Below are 18,344 nucleotides of genomic sequence, written 5' to 3'. Positions count from 1 at the left end.
GTGGTTTTGTTTAAATACATTCCATTAGCAAGAGGAGGAGGTTGGTAACAGTATTAATCTCCAAAAATGGCCCTGCCATACATATTGCATTCTGGGGTTGCAAATTTTTAAGTCTTCAAATTTTTTCTTAAGTAACCAATGTCTGCACATTATCAAATGAAGCCTGCTTCTAATATCTAGTTGGTATATTTCACTTTTATTAATAGAGCACTTATATATCCATAATATAAAATATAAGTGTAGATATTACAAATACATAAATATATATACTTATGTGTATCTAAATGGAATGTAGACAAAGGCAAAGATTTATAGAAATAGAGGGATAGATAGATACATGTGTAGATAAATATGAATAAGTATAGATATTTAGCCTGATATAGTTCTCTAATATAAGATACCATTCAGATTAACAATGCATATCACGATCAATTGTGAGATAAAAGTACACTTCTTTTGTTTATAAATCATGTATGATGGATGGTAAAACACAAAGAATTAAATTTTCAAATCAAACTCACACAAATCAGTGCTGTCATTATGCCTTACTGATAGAAGTAATTACAAGGGACTAGAGAAGCAGAAAAAAATACTCTGGCCAAAGAAATGTGTTAATTCCCATATATATATATATGCATCTATATTTCAAAACAGAAAATAAGCATTTTGGTCACAAAACACCTCGTTTTATAAATATATAGTTACATAGCATTTATGACATTTTCCTGAGTGTATAAATGTATACATTCTAGGTTACCATAAGCAACATTAGACTAGGTCCAAAGTATTAAAAGCATCCCATAGAAATCTCCTACTAGCAAATACCACTAGTGCGTTTTCCAATAGACCCGTCATCTGGTACAGATATGTAAACATGCTGTGTGATCTTTCTTTCCCAGAGGTAACTCTCTGGTAATGGAAAAGAATGGTTTGCAAACCTCTTGCTTAAATATTTCTTTCTCACTGAGAAATAAGAAAAGTGTAAACAGAAAGTATGAATCTTAGAAGATGTTCAATAATGTCAGCTAAGTCTACTTGAAAGAGATATGGAAATAATTAAATTGAAAAACTGAAACTAATTTTTGTTGTTCAAATGATGAGTTTACTCTTATATGTACACATGCAAATGTACACACACAGGCATACACACACACACACACACATCACTATACCATTTTCAAATTACCTAAGATGAACACATGATAATCTCAAAGAATGCAAAATTAATCTGAAGACATTTGCCCAAGATGTATATAAATTTAAAAAATGAATTAATATAAACACAAATATCTTGATTTTGACTGAAGAAAGGTAAAATTTTAAATTGCAACAATGTTTCATACTAAATCTTAAAAACACAAAAACAGTAGAATAAGGCACTTGTATATATGGCTTCTTAATTTGAAAGTAACTTAAAAATACTTTTTATTAAAGTATAATTGGTTGTTTTGAAAAGTATAAACACTAAAGAGAATGTTAAGAAACTATTTGTCATAAGGTTATGACATTACAGCTATGCTATTCTTTATACTTGATCTAAATTCTACAGAGAGCTCATGAACTAATCTTTCCCCAAATTCTTTCCTATAGTACTGTTTTTTTCAATGTCTGTTTATAAGATCACCTGCTTCAGAATCACCTAGGGTCAAACAAAACGCATATATCTAAATTCCAGATATTGAATTAAATCACTTTTGTGAGGTTCAGAAAACCTATGCTTCAAAAATAATGAAACATGATTTTTTTGCACTCTGAAATATAAGAATCACTACCATACACTCCAATCATAAATGAGAATACTATCACAATGCTATCAACTAGTAATATAATGATTCAATTCTGTGATCCAAGGAAAGTGAGGTATGTAAATGGTTTACCGTAGTACTCAAAACTATGGATGCTCAAAAATATGTTCATAGTTTTCTCAGCAGTATTTAATTTTTTCTGAAATAATGTAAAGATAAAACAAGTACTCTCACTGATGAGTCAAATGTAAACAGTACATTTTGTCAAGGTCAAATTAATAAAATGATAATATTATTATTTACCTTGATTGTAGAGATGAGAAAGCTTACATGGCAAACTCATTTTAAAAATGCCTCAAAATGTAGAACTGCAAGCTTGAGTATTACAGAGGGAACTAACAGGAAATGCAATTTTAAAAGTGAAAATAAACATTATCTGACCCTTGTCCCGGAGATTTATTAGACTGGCCTTTTCATTACAATATTTTAAGGAAGAAGAAATACAGCTGGAGAAGTTACACAAAAGAAGTAAAAGTGATAAATATATACATGTAATTACAATTTCAAAAGACAGAGTCTCAGAAGATTAAGACTATTCAGTAAGAAAATATTAAAAACTAAGCGAGTATATAGATTAAGGTGTACTGATAAGGCAAAGAGTCATTAATCAAGAATTAACCGAATCCCAGAGAAAGTATGAATGTATTAAAGCAGAAGCACAATTTTCAGAATAAATAAAATAAGCTTAGTAGAAAATAAATATATAGAACATGTATTCTCAATATTCAAATGTCAAATTTGAATTTGATGTGAATAAAAATTAGATCAATTGGAGGTCTGCGAAATATTCAGAGAAATACAACACCACTATATACCTTAAATTCTTAATAGGTCAGTATAACATAGGATAATAAATAAATCATAAATTACTTAAAATATCACAAATGCATTTCCAAGAGGGAAATATCAGTAGAATGGCTAAGGCATAAGTTTGAAACATAATTTAATAGGCATTTTTGTAGCTTGTTAAGCAAATACAATTTTTCGAGATATCAGTTTACTTCCCAGTGGTTAGTGATCAAGATAGTCATAGTGTTCTCTGCAGCTGAACTAAACTTCAGTCAGGATTCTTCCTTAGTATAAGCCCCTGACTTCCCTTGTCTTAGTACTTTTACTTCATAAAGCTTGCAATTGTGAAGTCTTTCTCTGCCCCTTCGGGATAGAAGCCTCCTCCCAGCCCTTTGCTAGTTTTAAAATTTAAAGAATGTTTCTTCCAAAGACCTAGGACCCATCCCTTTGAAAAGATATCATCAAGAAACGTTAAGAGCTCTATCTACTCTTCTGTGCTCAGATTCAGAGAGAAACAAAACAAAAGAAACATAAGGGCTCTATCTCCCAGACTCTGTGAGAGGGGAAGACACTAATCCACTAAGTGCCAGTTAGCAAACACTGATTGCTTTAGCACATTGACCAATCTCTCCACAAAGTTTTGTCATTAGCTCACCCCAGAACTCAGTGGAGTTGAGTTCAATTCCTCTCACCAACTGCATTGAACAAATATATTGACACCGATATTAGCATAATAATTAGGTATGCTAGCATTTACTTATTTGTTATCAAGTATATCAAGTTAACAAATTATCCAGTTGCTCTAAAGAATACCTATAATAATAAATTATGCTCTAAAAACCTTAAAAACGAATATAGCCAATGCAATTTTTTTTTTCTTTTTGAGACGCAGTCTTGCTCTGTCTCCGAGCTAGAGTGTAGTGGCACGATCTCAGCTCACTGCACCTCCAACTTAACTCTGGGGTTCAAGCGATTCTCCAAGCCCCCAAGTAGCCGGGACTACAGGCACACATCACCACGCCCAGTTAATTTTTGTATTCTGGGAAGAGATGAGGTTTAACTATGTTGCTAGGCTGGTCTCGAACTCCTGACCTCAAGTGATCCGCCTGCCTCAGCCTCCCAAAGTGCTGGGATTACAGGCATGGGCCACTCTGCCTGACCCAATGTAATCTGAATATTATCTATGCTTCAAGAGCTTTGTATTAAAACATGTAATGTCAGATAGGTGCAATTATCTTGTTTAATTTAAACACCACTTAAACATATAGTTAAGAGTTGTTAATATTATATGTCATTAGAAATAATCTAATATTGTGATTAGGAATATTACAATACATCAGTAGGAATAATCAATTACAATTTTGTCATCTATAATAAAGGTATGTAATCTCATGTTCTGTGTAATCGGTATCAAAGGATCTCCAAACTGTTTCAGATTATGTAGGTAAGAAAAAAAAAAAAAAAAGAAACAGCATTTGCAGCTCTTTACCCAATTTCTTACATTGAGAAAATTTTGGAATGTTCTAAAAGCTGTGCTGTAGCATATATCATTCCCTGATACCAGGAGGCATTAGATAAAATGATTAAATCCCCATCAATCACTCCATGTGGCAGCAATAACAATGCCAGTGGAACAGAGCATTGTCACAAGATTAGTGCCTCCTGCTTTGAGAGTAAACATCTTGGCTTTACTTCATTTATTTTTCATAACTTCCCTGCCTTTGACTCAGCATTTAAGAAGCAGTTGGAGACTATTTTCTAATGATGCTCAATGTCATTTAAGTATTATATTTAGAGATCAAAAAAGTGCATAATAATTCTGAAGCATTGCTAAGATTCTAAAATACTAAAGTATCTGAAGAGCTTAATAAATTAGAAACAGTTTGGGAAATTATGAAACTGACTTTGATTAACCAATTATTTATGCATTTGAAGATTACTCTTAAATCCACAGAAATTCCTTTTAATCATCAAATATGTTCAGATTTAGTTTCCTGCCTGGTGTTAGCCCCTGGGGAATATCCAATGAATCTCCTTGTTATCTATTTTAACATAAAGCATACGGCTTTGGACAATATACAAGGCAGTAAACAAAGACACAAAAAGTACTTAAGATTTTCTAAAGGTGAATCTGCTGGCAAATGTTATTGAACACTCCATCAGTCAGGACTGTGCAGAAAACAGAAACTGGCCAAAACACTTCTAAGAAAAAGGTGATTGAACTCAGGGACTCGGAAGGGATAGAGGAGTGCAAATTAGGACACTACCACTAGACCTTGGGCTTTTAGGCCTCACCGCTACCACTGCTACTACCCAAGGTCAATAAAATGTCCAGGTTGCATATACCACAGTCATGACACCGGTGACTGGGCAGTACTCACTTCTCCCAGAGATAATCTGTCTTCCTGCAGCATCTGAAAGATGCTATCAGTCATTCTATTGTCTAATTTTCACACAAATGCATCTAATTAGCAAATTCTGACTTACATTTTGTATCATAGCTACAAATTAATCTGAGATTTTTATTTCTAACTCTATTGTCTTTGAATAGAATGAGAGTGGAATGAAGTTGAGAGAAGTAATCCAAATATCTTTCACCATGACCTACTAACTGTATGCAGAAAGCTTTACTGTCTGCAATACAGAAGAAGACTTGGAGACATGTGATCATTTCATTGCAGTGTTTTCTGACATCAAGGTGACTCCCCAAGAACATACCTGAGTGACTGGGACTGTTTGTTCCATTTCCAATCCTTCAAAAATGTTTATCCATTGTTAAATTCAGAAACTCAGCAAATTAAGGCAATAATATCAAAACTAATAACTTTATGAAATCTTGATGAAAAACACAATTCAAAACTAGAAGACTCATGTTTCATCTTGACTTTGCATTAACTTACTGTTTGATCTAGGCTGGTAAGGCAATCTCTTTAGGCCCAAATTATCTCAGGATTCAACTTACATTGCTATAACCTACTAGATTCTACCAGGAGCTGGAGGGTTGTTGGAGAGATTAAAGTATTGTACAAGATTCTTCACTCAAGAAATTACTATCTAGGAGAAAACATAGAGTATGTGATTAGTGATTATATAAATGGCAATACAAGGTGATTAGGATGATAAATTTATTCTGAGATTTTGGGAAGGCTTTAACATGAAGGTTACATTCTGAAATGGGTCACGAAGACATTTAAGTAAGAACTAAGTACACAGACAGGTGGGAAGACCAGTAAAATAACAGCACAAAATTTACTCTCTCGTATTGTTTCCTCCTATTCCCTAAGCACTAAACATGACCACATTTTACTCATTCTTTAAGACGCAAGATAAGAAAATTTCTACAATGAGACTTTCCTCAGTATCTAATTTATATCCCCATGTGAACATTTTTGAAAACATCTTTTCCTTACTCTTTTAAATACTCATTGCATTTTCATCTTTAGGGTCTGACTCAGTCACTAGTCCTTAAGCTCTTTCAGGGCAGGAAGGGTGTTTACATTTACTGGATCCCCAGCCCGCAGATATCATGCCATGTTTCTTACTCTGAACTTCAAGAAACATTTGATAATTAAGTATATGAGTAGTTGAGTGACTTTTTTTTCTGGAGATTAAGAGAATAAGGAACAGGATGGTAATATGGTAGTAGGAGATATAAATGGAAAGGTCTGTTGCAGAAATGTCATAAGTGCCTTGTAAAACAAAGACTTTAGATTTTATTCAGTAGGCAAAGGAGGGCTGACAAGATTGGTAAGCAGTAGAAAGTGATTCTATACGATATATGTATAACTAAGTGGCTGGTGAGAAATACATTGATTTATTAACTTCTTTATATGTCCAAATTGAGGAAACTGACATTTGTGAATTGTGGGGGATATCAGCATCTGGAAGAAGACAATAAATTACATGTGGAAGAGAATTCCTGGGTTTGGGAAAAAATGACTATGGTGGGTATTTTGTTTAAGACTAATTTAAAGTCAGTGCTTGCTCATCATTCTTGGAGAAAAGTGAGATGTCGCTGTAAATCTGAATTCGGAGGCTAAAGACTGAGAGATATTGATGTGCTTTGTTGAGAAACTTACATTAAGTTTGTGTTTAGCCAGTCTGTGCCCTTGAAGAATTAGAGAAATGCTTTTTATAACTATGCATTAGGTCAGATATCATTTAAGATCTAATTGATATAAATAATAGTATTTAAGAAGTAAAAGTCTAGACTTTGAGAAATGCACTATCAATGACTCTAATATTTTATTCTGGTCTCTCAAAGTCAGCCGTTTGATGGATATAGGTTAATTCCTCTGGGGATCATGAATTTCCTTAGTTGAAGTACTTTTGCAGTAGAACGTGGGCATCATATCTAGAAATTCAGGAAAGGATTCTTCGTTGAGAAAGAGCCATAATAGTAAGTTTGGATTGTTACATTAAGGGTGATGTGAGTCTCAAATAGTTTTGAGCAGAAGTGTGAAGCAATGCATATTACATGTCTGTTCAGGCCGTTGGATGATGAGTAAATAGAATTTTCTTTTCTTTTCTTTTTTTTTTTTTTTGAGACAGAGTCTCACTCTGTCGCCCAGGCTGGAGCGCAGTGGCCCGATCTCAGCTCACTGCAAACTCCGCCTCCCAGGTTTAAACCATTCTCTGGCCTCAATCTCCCGAGTAGCTGGAACTACAGGCACCCACCACCTCGCCCGGCTAGTTTTTTGTATTTTTTAGTAGAGACGGGGTTTCACCGTGTTAACCAGGATGGCCTCAATCACCTGACCTCATGATCTGCCAGTCTCGGCCTCCCAAAGTGCTAGGATTACAGGCTTGAGCCACCATGCCTTGCCAAGTAAAGAGAATTTAGGAGGACATGGGGAATTCAGATTCGCTGTGGAGACAATGGCAGCAGCTTAGTTTAGCATTGCATGTGATTACTGTAAGATGGTAACCATAATGGTGGTAAGGAATGTCAGAATTTGCAAACTACTTTGAAGTTAGATTCTACATTTACATACACATTTTGAGCTGAAGATGTTTGAATGTATACATTTTCTCTCTTGTTATCATTTTATTTAAATAGCAGTTAACTCATGAATATTTATTAAATTACTAAAATAGTTTTAGACGATATCCTTTTTAGCTTGCAATATGTTTTTCCCTTTATTACGTCTTTCTAAGCTATTATTCTTTATTCATTAAATGTCTGGGTTTCTTAGGGCTTGCATTTCAGCCCACATCCTTTTCTAACTGGAAATAATCTTCTCTGGAAACCACATATTGATCAATACATTCATCGACCACCCAAGTGCCTACAGAATTTAAAATCTCTGTTCTGTGCAGTGTTCTGTTCTGCATTCCATATGCTTATGTACAAATACCCTTGGTGTTTTGCATTTTGTGCTGACAATTCTCTATTTGAACATATTCTGTGACTTGAGAGACTGAATTCTATGGACTCAGTAATTTTGGGCTCCCTTGCTCCCAGACTACCGATGGCCAATGCAAGCATTGTGAGAGGTTGGGGAACACAGGAGAAAGAGATTATAATATCTATGTATGCAGAGATGTCAGAATATTTATTCCTACCTGCTGTGAAAAGGTTTGCTGGTAGCTGAGCTGATTAAGTGTGTAGTTCCTGTGAGGCAGCCTCACTCCTGGTACTGCTGCAACTCCAACTGTGTGCTGATAGTGTCTTCCTCCCTGACCTGTAGATCCATGAGATGATAATGACTTCTTCTGTTATATAAAATATTAATTATATAATTAATTTAATTATGGTGGTTTGCTATCAACTTAAATATTTATTGATCACCAAATATGTGCCAGGTTTTGAGGATATATCACTGAAAGTAACACAGTTCCTTCTCTTGAGTTCATTAGTAATTGCTTTATGGTACAAATGGTTCGACAGTAGGGTAAATATAAGGTAGTAACTGGGGGCCTAAACCACTCTAGCAGTAAGAGGAGACTTCCTGCCTAAAGTGACCCTCACTCAACATCCAAGTAGAATTTTACTTTTGCTATCTAATTTTGACTAATTAAAAAAAATATTCTTCAATAGACTTTTGTAAATGTATGGCCTTTTCACATATCATGCTGTTGCCTGACATATTTGCTGGCCTCTGAACTCACATTCACTCTTCAAGATTTATTTCAAATTTCTACCACACTTTGAAAATGTTCTTTTTATGCCCTCTTTTACCTAAGTAAATTATAGCTTTCACAATGTTGTGCTTTTATTTATTTATTTAGACATTTCTTCTAACACGTTGAGGTGAATTATATGTTATTTCTATATGTACAGAGCTTAGCAAAGTTACTCTCAGTGAATAGGTCCATCAACATCAGCAATTCTAATACAACAATTATAAGTAAAAATAAATATACTTTGGGATTAAGTTGTGCCAGTAAGTGTGCTGTGTCTTATCCTGTTAAGTAGGTTCTAATTTTATTCTCATTTCATAGATAAGATATATGAGACAGGTCAGATGGAGAGCTTTTGCAAAAAACCTAGTTAGAACTAATACTCAGGTGGAGTAAGGAGTCTGATATTTAACTTACTTTTGAAGCAGAATCTTGAGGAATTATTATAATGTGTAAGTTGAAATGAAAAGAAAGATCCAATAATTACTTTAATGCAGTATTTGAAATGAAAAACTACAAGGGTATAGGCAGTAATGTGTCTTGCAGCAAGACAATACATTTTTTTGGTTTCTGTCAGTCTGAAAATGACCATGGGTAGGTATTCTGGAGGTGAAGCAAGTAGTCAACTGTGGGTGTCACCTGCTTAGTAGGATAAATTATATTAGAATTCGTTGTGTTTCCCAGAAAGAGTATCAATGAGAATTTAAAAAGAGATTTGATTCTTGGGAAATCCTGATATATGTGAAGAATGGGTAGAAGAAAAAATGTGGGGGAGGGGTTAAATTTGCTGAAAATCTTCTATGTTACAGTGATACTGATAGGTTATATCATCCAATTTTAACAACACTCTAAATATTATTTTAAAAATGAAGAAATTGAAAGGTAGGCAAGTTAAATAATTTGCCGTAAGAAAATGGCTGATCCCTGAATCACAGCAAAGAGTGTGAGATTTGAAACTATGTATTTCACTCAGCCATGAGGCCTGTGATGTGAGTTTTTTCTACTGTAAGACAAAGAGGTTGTATCAGATACTCTCCAAGGATGCCTTATAACATTCTATAGTACAAATCATAAGAGCTCGCTTACACAGTTCTTACTATATGTCAGGTAATACACTCGAAGTTTTAGATATATTAATCCTTATTTAACCACAAAATAATTGATTTTACTGTTCTCATTTAAAATTTGCCAAACCTGATACATAAAGGTATTTGGTGACTTGACCAAATCTACATAGGTAGGACCAAGCCGAATGGGTATTGATAACTAACCAGTCCAGAGTTAGAGCCTGTGTTCTTACCTGTGAAGCTATACCACTCTTCTTCATAAGCAATTACTGGAGAATTGTTCTAATTCTTCATTTTGCAAATGGATGAATATAGTAAGGAGTACATTTTGGAAGAAAATATTTGTAGGACTTTGGAAGAAAGAAAACAAGAGAGAGAAAGTATAGAATGTGGAAGACTGTAAAAGGCAATTTGTCCTGTAGAAATATCTGAATTTGGGGAAATTAAAATGGAACCTATAGACTCCTATGTTCTTAGACTTTACTTATATATAGGCAATTCAAAAGCTTTATTTTTTGATATTTCATCCTGTATGTTTATTTTCTTTATAAATATTTTGAAATAGTTTAATATTATTTTAATCTTGGACAATAATTCAGAAATATTTTATGTAGAGAATCATTAAAGTTCTGATTGTTGTTAATAACATAGGTATTTTTATGAAGCTAGAAGAGGAATGAGCAATGTGGTCTTTAAAGTTGATAACCATAAATGCATTATATCAATTACATTGTATAACAGGTAAAAAGATTTTCATTTTGAGAAATTACTATCAGTCTTCTCAGAAATCTGATGGAGATGTTCAAAGAGATTAATGTTTTCATGGCTGCTAATACAACATCTATTCTGCAACCTTGGGATCAGGGAGTAATTTTGACTTTCCATTTTTATGGGCTCAATTTTTATTATTGAAGAAATACATTTGGAAGGCTATAGCTGCCATAGATAATAATTATTCTAATGGATCTGAACAAATAAATGGAAAACCTCTGGAAAGAATTCACCATTCTAGATGCCACTAAGAGTATTTGTGATACATAAATGGAAGTCAAAATGCCAACATTAACAGGGGTTTATGAGGGTTACAGTTAGTTTATTTCAACCCTCATAGAAGATTTTGAAGAGTTCAAGACTTCATTGGAGAAAGTAACTGCATATGTGGTGGAAATAGCAAGAGAACTAGAATTAGAAGCGGAGACTGAAAATGTGACTGCATTTTTGCAGCCTTATGATAAAACTTGAATGGATGAAGAGTTGCTTCTTATAGATGTGTGAAGAAAGTGGCTTCTTGAGATGGAATCTACTACTCGTGAAGATGCTGTGAACATTCTTGAAATGACAACAAAGGATTAAAAATATTACATCAACTCAGTTCATAAAGCAGCAGCAGCGTTTGAGGTGATTGACTTCAATTTTGAAATTAGTTCACTGTAGGCAAAATGCTATTAAATAGAGAAATCTTTCCCTAATGAAAGAGTCAGTCAATGCCACCTTGAGTCATAGAGACAGTTGAGTCAATCAACTTCATTGTTGTCTTATTTTAAGAAACTTCATTGTTGTCTTATTTTATTGTTTTTTAGCAGTAAAGTATTTTTCAATTAAGTTAGTACATTTTTTAGATATGATGGTATTGCATGTTTAACAGACTACAATATGATATAAACATAACTTACATGCACTGAGAAACCCAAAACTTTGTGTGACCCACTTCCGTATTTGCTTTATTTTGGTGATCTGGAACTGAATTCTCAATATTTCTGAGGTACTTCTGTACGTTAAAAGTACATACATATATGAGGTACTCCTGTAAATTTAGTGTGTGTGTGTGTGTGTGTGTGTATATATATATGCATTGTGAAGTACTATTTATGAAATAGATATTTATGATTCACATGTTTCCTTTATTGTCATCAGGGAATTGGTTTTAGGATAATCAGAGGCAGATAACAAAATCTGTGGATGCTCACATCCTTTATATAAAATGGCATAATATTTGCATATAACCTACAACCCCCCATATACTTTAAATTATCTCTAGATTACTTATCATACCTAATACAATGTAATTGAAATTGGGTAGGATTCTCTGCTTAGGGTCTCCAAAGGTCAAAATCAAAATGCTGGCTTAAAGGGGCTCTTATATGAAGCCCTTGCAATGAATTTCTTTCCAAGCTCATTCAGATTGTTGATAGAATGTTTTTTGTTTTGCAGTTGTAGAAATGGGGTCCTCAGTTCTCTGCTGGCTGTCAGCTGGAGCCTCCCTCAGCTCCTAGCTGGCATTCCGAATGTGTGGCCACATTCAGTGGCATGTGGCTTGCTCCATCCGAAACTTAGAAACTGGATGTAATATTTCTTTTGCTTTAAATACTTCTGATTTCCTCTTCACTGTTGTATTGCTGTGCAAATAATAGCTATACTATATTGTTTTTTAATTGGTTGTATTTTTTATTGTTGTATTGCTACTTTTGAGTTTTTTAAATCTATGTTTGGTTCAATCACACATGTGGATCCTGTACAAAACTGGGTTTATTAGATGGAAGAAGTCTGTTTGGCCATATTTGAACTCTAGCTATTTGGCCATTTGAGATTATCCTGAAGGTTTTTCTTTTAGAGGCAACGTTGAATATGGAAGAAGTTAATAGAAATAAATTCAGGACAAGGCATGGTGGCTCACACCTGTAATCCCAGCACTCTGGAGGCCAAGGCAGGTGGATCACTTGAGGTCAGGAGTTCAAGGCCAGCCTGGCCAACATGGTGAAGCCCTGTCTCTACTAATGATAAAAAAATAAAAATTAAAAAAGCTGAGCATGGTGGCACATGTCTATAATCCTAGCTACTTGGGAGGCTGAGGCAGGAGAATCGCTTGAACCTGGGAGGCAGAGACTGCAGTGAGCCAAGATGATGCCACTGCACTCCAGCTTGGGCGACAAAGTGAGACTCAACCAGAAAGAAAGGAAGGGGAAGGGAGGGGAGGGGAGGGGAGGGGAGGGGAGGGGAGGGGAGGGGAGGGGAGGGGAGGGGAGGGGAGGGGAGGAAAGAGTTTGTTAAAATATCTTCTCAACTAAATATGTACTTTTAGTTAATGTCTTCTGTGTGGAATATAAATAAAAGTGTATCTCCTATACTTTAAGACTTTCAAGTGAGAAAGAAATGCATGAAAGAGTACATTAAATGAGGGATATATTGAGTGAAGCACACTCAAATTCCATTGAAAGGAAGATTTCAAGAGCTTAATTGTTTATGGAAGCAGCAGTATTATTTTTCTACTGCTACATAATGACTTGTCACATATTTAGCAGCTTGAAATAATATCCATTTATTATGTCATGGTTCTGTAAGACTAAAGTCTGGGTGAAATTGGGTAGGATTCTCTGCTTAGGGTCTCCAAAGGTCAAAATCAAAATACTGGCTTAAAGGGGCTCTTATTTGAAGCCCTTGCAACGAATTTACTTCCAAGCTCATTCAGATTGTTGATAGAATGTTTTTTTTTTTTGCAGTTGTAGAAATGGGGTCCTCAGTTCCCTGCTGGCTGTCAGCTGGAGCCTCTCTCAGCTCCTAGCTGGCATTCCGAATGTGTGGTCGCATTCAGTGGCATGTGGCTTGCTCCATCCGAAACTTAGAAACTGGATGTAATATTTCTTTTGCTTTAAATACTTCTGATTTCCCCTTCACTGTTCACTGCATTAACTAGAGAAAATGTATAGCTTTTTAAGGAGCTAATGGGATTAGATCAGTCTCGCTAGAATAAACTCCCTTTCTTAAAGTCAACTATGCTATAAAATATAATGTTATCAAAGGGTGTCATCTCATCATATAGATGTCTTGGATTCATGTGTTGAATTGGGGACTTTTTTTTTTCCCCCACAGAATTCTGCCAAACACAGGGCTTGTGGAAATAATCTTCAAATTATGTAATATATTAACTGACCAAAGAAGAAAGGCAGATCTTCAATAGGTCAATGCTGTGTAAGAAAACATTTTAGGCTGGGGTAAAAGCTCCCAGAAATGCCTAGATTAGAGAATGTGTAAGATGTGTTTTGAAAGTGCTAAATATCGCAACGTGACATGGAATATGTGTCTTCTGGCAAAAGGCAGAATTATGGAATGAAATACTGCATGTGTTCAGGTTTTGTAATGCTTTTGTGAGCTACCGAAAGATCATTCACTATTTGGTGTGAAAGAAGAATAAATATGTCAATATTTGTAGATAGTCATTTTCACCTGGAGTAATTAAGTGAAAGAATACATTTCCTTCAGTAGACTGCATTAATATTTATCCTTTTTCTTGAATTAAACCCTGTCTAAGTTTAGATGTTGGCAAATAAAGACAAAATGCCACACACACTTATCAAAAACCAGAAGGAAAACACACTTCACTGTTTTGCTTGTGTCTTCTGGATTCATAGACATCAGTAACTTTAGTCCAGACAATTCATTTGTAATGAAAAAAAGAGATGCCACTTCAAAAATGTATGTCTCAAAACAATGTAATGAAGCATAACATTATTTTCTTTATTTCAAATTTATTGAATAGTTTATTTTATGTATAGCCTAGTTGTATTTGGTATAGCTGCATATGTGTAAACTTAAAGTAATTATCACTGAATAGTATTGTTATACGTTATTTTCAAAAGCCAGCAAAACATGCTCCTAAACAGAGAAGGGAGCTGTATCTGTATGTGCCAATACCACACTTCTCTATATATCATTAGTCAAGTTTTGGTGACTTGTTATTTAAGAAACCATTTCTAAGCAGTGATGTGACAGGCAAGTTCTTCTGTTTTAGCAACTGAGAATAAGGCTATGCCCTAAGAGACTGGTCAAAATGGCCAGGTAATAGGAGAAAACATCAAGCTAATTAACAGAAGAACACAGAGGTAACTCTTAAATCTCATTAACATCAACTTAAGCAGTCTTTGACAAATGCACAAGTAGCTCATATATAACCTGTATAAATGAATAGTTAGTTGTACACTATTTCTTTCACTCATCCTTTCAGATATTCAAAAAAAGTAAACTGATCAATTTTTGCAGATTTATAAATTAAAAAAAAAAATTCCTATCCCAATATTTTACTTGCCTAATTTGCTACAGTAAGTGCTAGAATGAAAATAAAACGGCTAACAACAATCTAGCTTGAAAAGGAGAAAGATAGACAGCAAGGCTGGATCATACGGTGGTTTTACTTTTAGTTTTAAAAATTAAGAAAGAAAAATACACTACAACAACAATAACAACAACAAAAACTAGCAACAAGGCTGCACTATCTAAATTGGGATAATCAGTCTTCTGCCCTGCCTTCTGTCTCTGCCTCCCTTCCCATCTCTATCTGTTTGTGTCTCTATCTTCCTCTCTTTTTCTCAGCATATAAACAAACATGCACACTATCATCCAGGACAGATATCTAAAACTTTTACTCATCAGAGCTAAAGTTTTCCAATCTGGCATGCTCCAGACTGCCAAGTGACAAATAAAAAGAAGCTATGAGACCTGGGAAGAAGCCTGTGCAAATGAGGAACCTTGGAGCTTAAGCTCTGCTAGCTTAGTGGCAATTTCTTCTACTTACAAATGGAGTGCGTATTTTTTCCTTTTGTTTTGTTTTTACACTCTTCCCATCATTTCTTGATGGAATCCTGTTATTCATCATACAATATCTTCTATCTCTAACATTAAGGTATCACTTTACTCCTTTAATATTACTATCACCTGAAAACCTTTTTATTCCACTTTGCTTTGCTTTTAATGAAAAACTTGGGAATCATAATATAATTTCATTAAGAGAGGATTGTTCATTTTGTGTTTTCTAATTTTTTTTTCTCATTTTCTTTGTTGAAATAGTACCTAGCATTGTTTTCAAGGTTCAGATAATATTTGTTTTCAGACATTCTGATTAAGATAATTACTAATACCACTATTTGAGAAAAATAAAAGTCCTTTTTTATATTTCTATGTATTTGAGACTCATAAACAAAGGTGTCATCTAATCCTCTTGCAAAAGGACATCTTTGTAGTTCATTAAAGCTCTGAATTATTTTTGTGGAATGAATTCAAACCAGTTTGTAAGAAAGGCATGAGTTTGCTTAATATTTTCTTAGAAACTATGTAAAATTATTCAAATTGTCTGCTTTGGTTGTTTGAATGCACTGGCTAATTGTTCAGCTAATTTCTTCATCTTTAGATTGAAAAAACCCTTTTAACAATACAAATAATTTGAAAATGAGTATCTCAGTTTAGCCTTTATACTGAAAGAATGTGTCTATGAAATACAAACACATGAATTCTATAACAGCTGCATGTTCTATATTTCAAAACAAGTATTTGTAATCTCTCTTTTAGCTTCGGCATAATCATAAGGGGAAGAATTTCCAGACATTATCTGAATATTTGATGCAGCATTTTTATTCTAGTTTTGAATCCTTACCTGATTAATAACAACTTTTTGATAATGTTGGCTGTTGAACCTGGATACTGGAAAGATTTTATCTTTTCTCAAAAGATATTTTAAACTATACAATTCAGCTTATTTTGTAATTGATTTATTACAAACTGATCTAAACAATATTTGTATTTCAGTCATGTTTCACATAAATTATACACTGCAATATGCAAATTAGGTTTAAAACTTTGTATTTGATCAATCACAGACAAATGAATTTTTGAAGTTTGCCTTTATTAATAGCTCTACCACAGCCTACCATAGCCTCATATGCCCACTTGATTATTGTTGATTGTATATTTTGTTTTCTCCTATAAATGCATTTTACATGTTATGTCATCTCTTTTTAAGCACCATTTTAGCTTGCTAATAAATGTATATAATCCATTTTATCACTCTTCCTTAGCAGTACAAAATCAGAATCTATAAGAACTGTCAGAAAGGAACATGTTTTATACATTTTTAAACATAAATGGGCAATAAAAAAGGCTTGATTCTACTCTGAGATGAGGTTAATAATACAATAATTGCTAAGCAATACATCAATTATTGATTGATTTTTCTACCCCTACCCCCACAAAACCCACAACAAAAATTGAAGTTTTGATATACCAAAAGAGAAAATGCTGAAAGATTTTATTTTTTCTTTGGAAAATTGTAGCAATAGGTTAAATCATTTTAGTTATTTAAATTTTGTATTTTCATTAAACTATCTGCATTGACGGCACCTAAACTTAATGCTTCCCACCAGTGCCTTGAGTGTTTACTCTCCATATATCAGGCTATTCTATTCCTCCATGATATAAGATGGAATAGAAAGTTCAGGATCACGGTTTTGGAGCACAGCATCATGCTGTGTCCAGCACTGCCCAGAACATTTTATTCCACTCAATAGGTTGATGAAAGAATGGAGTATCAGATTCTTTTTTTTGCTGACTTTTGGCATGTTAGTTTCCTTAATAAAAACTGCCCCTCACACTCATACTGCGTGATGTGGTATTTTGTTACCCAAACATCACATGCATTATTAAATACTCTGCACATTGTTTAGCATTACATGTAAGTTATCTTATTCCATATCAAATCTTTTGAGTGAGGTACTCTTATTTCTCTATTTTAAAGAGTAGTTAACAAAAGTTTGCAGAGTCAGGTAAATGTTTAAGTTTACATGGTTAATAAATAACAAATTATTAACATAGCTGTGTATGACTGACTAGGAAAATCAATATTTTCATGATAGAGTTGTTTGAAATACCAATTACTGTAATTTTAAGTCTTCCCTTAGAGGGAGTTTGCACTCATTAATAGCACCAGTTTGTGCTGGTTATGAGCACCAGTTCTTGAAGCTAGGCTGCCTGGGATCTGATTCCTAGACCCATCACCTTCAAACTGTGGTGTATTGGGTAAGTTGCCTAATTATATTTGCCTCATTCTCATCATATTCAAAAGGTGATAACATCTACATGTTAAGAATTTTGTAAAAATTAAATTGTGTAATCCACACACAGGTACATGCATACATACATACACACACACACACACACAGAGAAACACATATGTATGCTAAAAATTTCCTGACACTTAACACACCCAATAAATGCAGGTGGTTTTAGTGATTTTAATGTTCATTTGCTGTTGGTTACTTACTTTGTTATTTATATCTCTTTACTGAAGCCTTTAATATTTATGTCAATGCTTTCTGTTATTTGTGTTTGATTTTAATAATTAGTTATTTGATAAACTGTATCAAATATATTAAATTTTATCTCTCTTTTTACACTCTCCTATTTTATTTATCGAGTAATTTATAAAATTTGCTCAGTTTTTTATATTATGGAATATTACTGCGGAGAAGTTTTATAAGCTAGGGTTTTCCCTTTGTTCTTAATTTTATTTCTATATGATTGTGCAATGAAAAAGAATTTTATCTTTAAAATTAGGTAATTCCACAAAACCATGTTTTGGTCTTGATTGCATTTCTATTTCTAGAATTATGTTTGATTCAACAGATGAGATAATTTTTTTCTTTTAATAAATTTACTTGATTTATATATGTTAGTTTCTTAATGATCCAAATATTTGGCTGTATTTTCAAACAAAACACAACTTATGCATATTCTCGCT

The sequence above is a fragment of the Macaca mulatta genome, chromosome 6 (genome assembly GCF_049350105.2).
Source record: "Macaca mulatta isolate MMU2019108-1 chromosome 6, T2T-MMU8v2.0, whole genome shotgun sequence".
Taxonomy (NCBI): Eukaryota; Metazoa; Chordata; class Mammalia; order Primates; family Cercopithecidae; genus Macaca; species Macaca mulatta.
The sequence above is the reverse complement of the archived record's forward strand: the minus strand, read 5'-3'. Positions refer to the sequence as shown.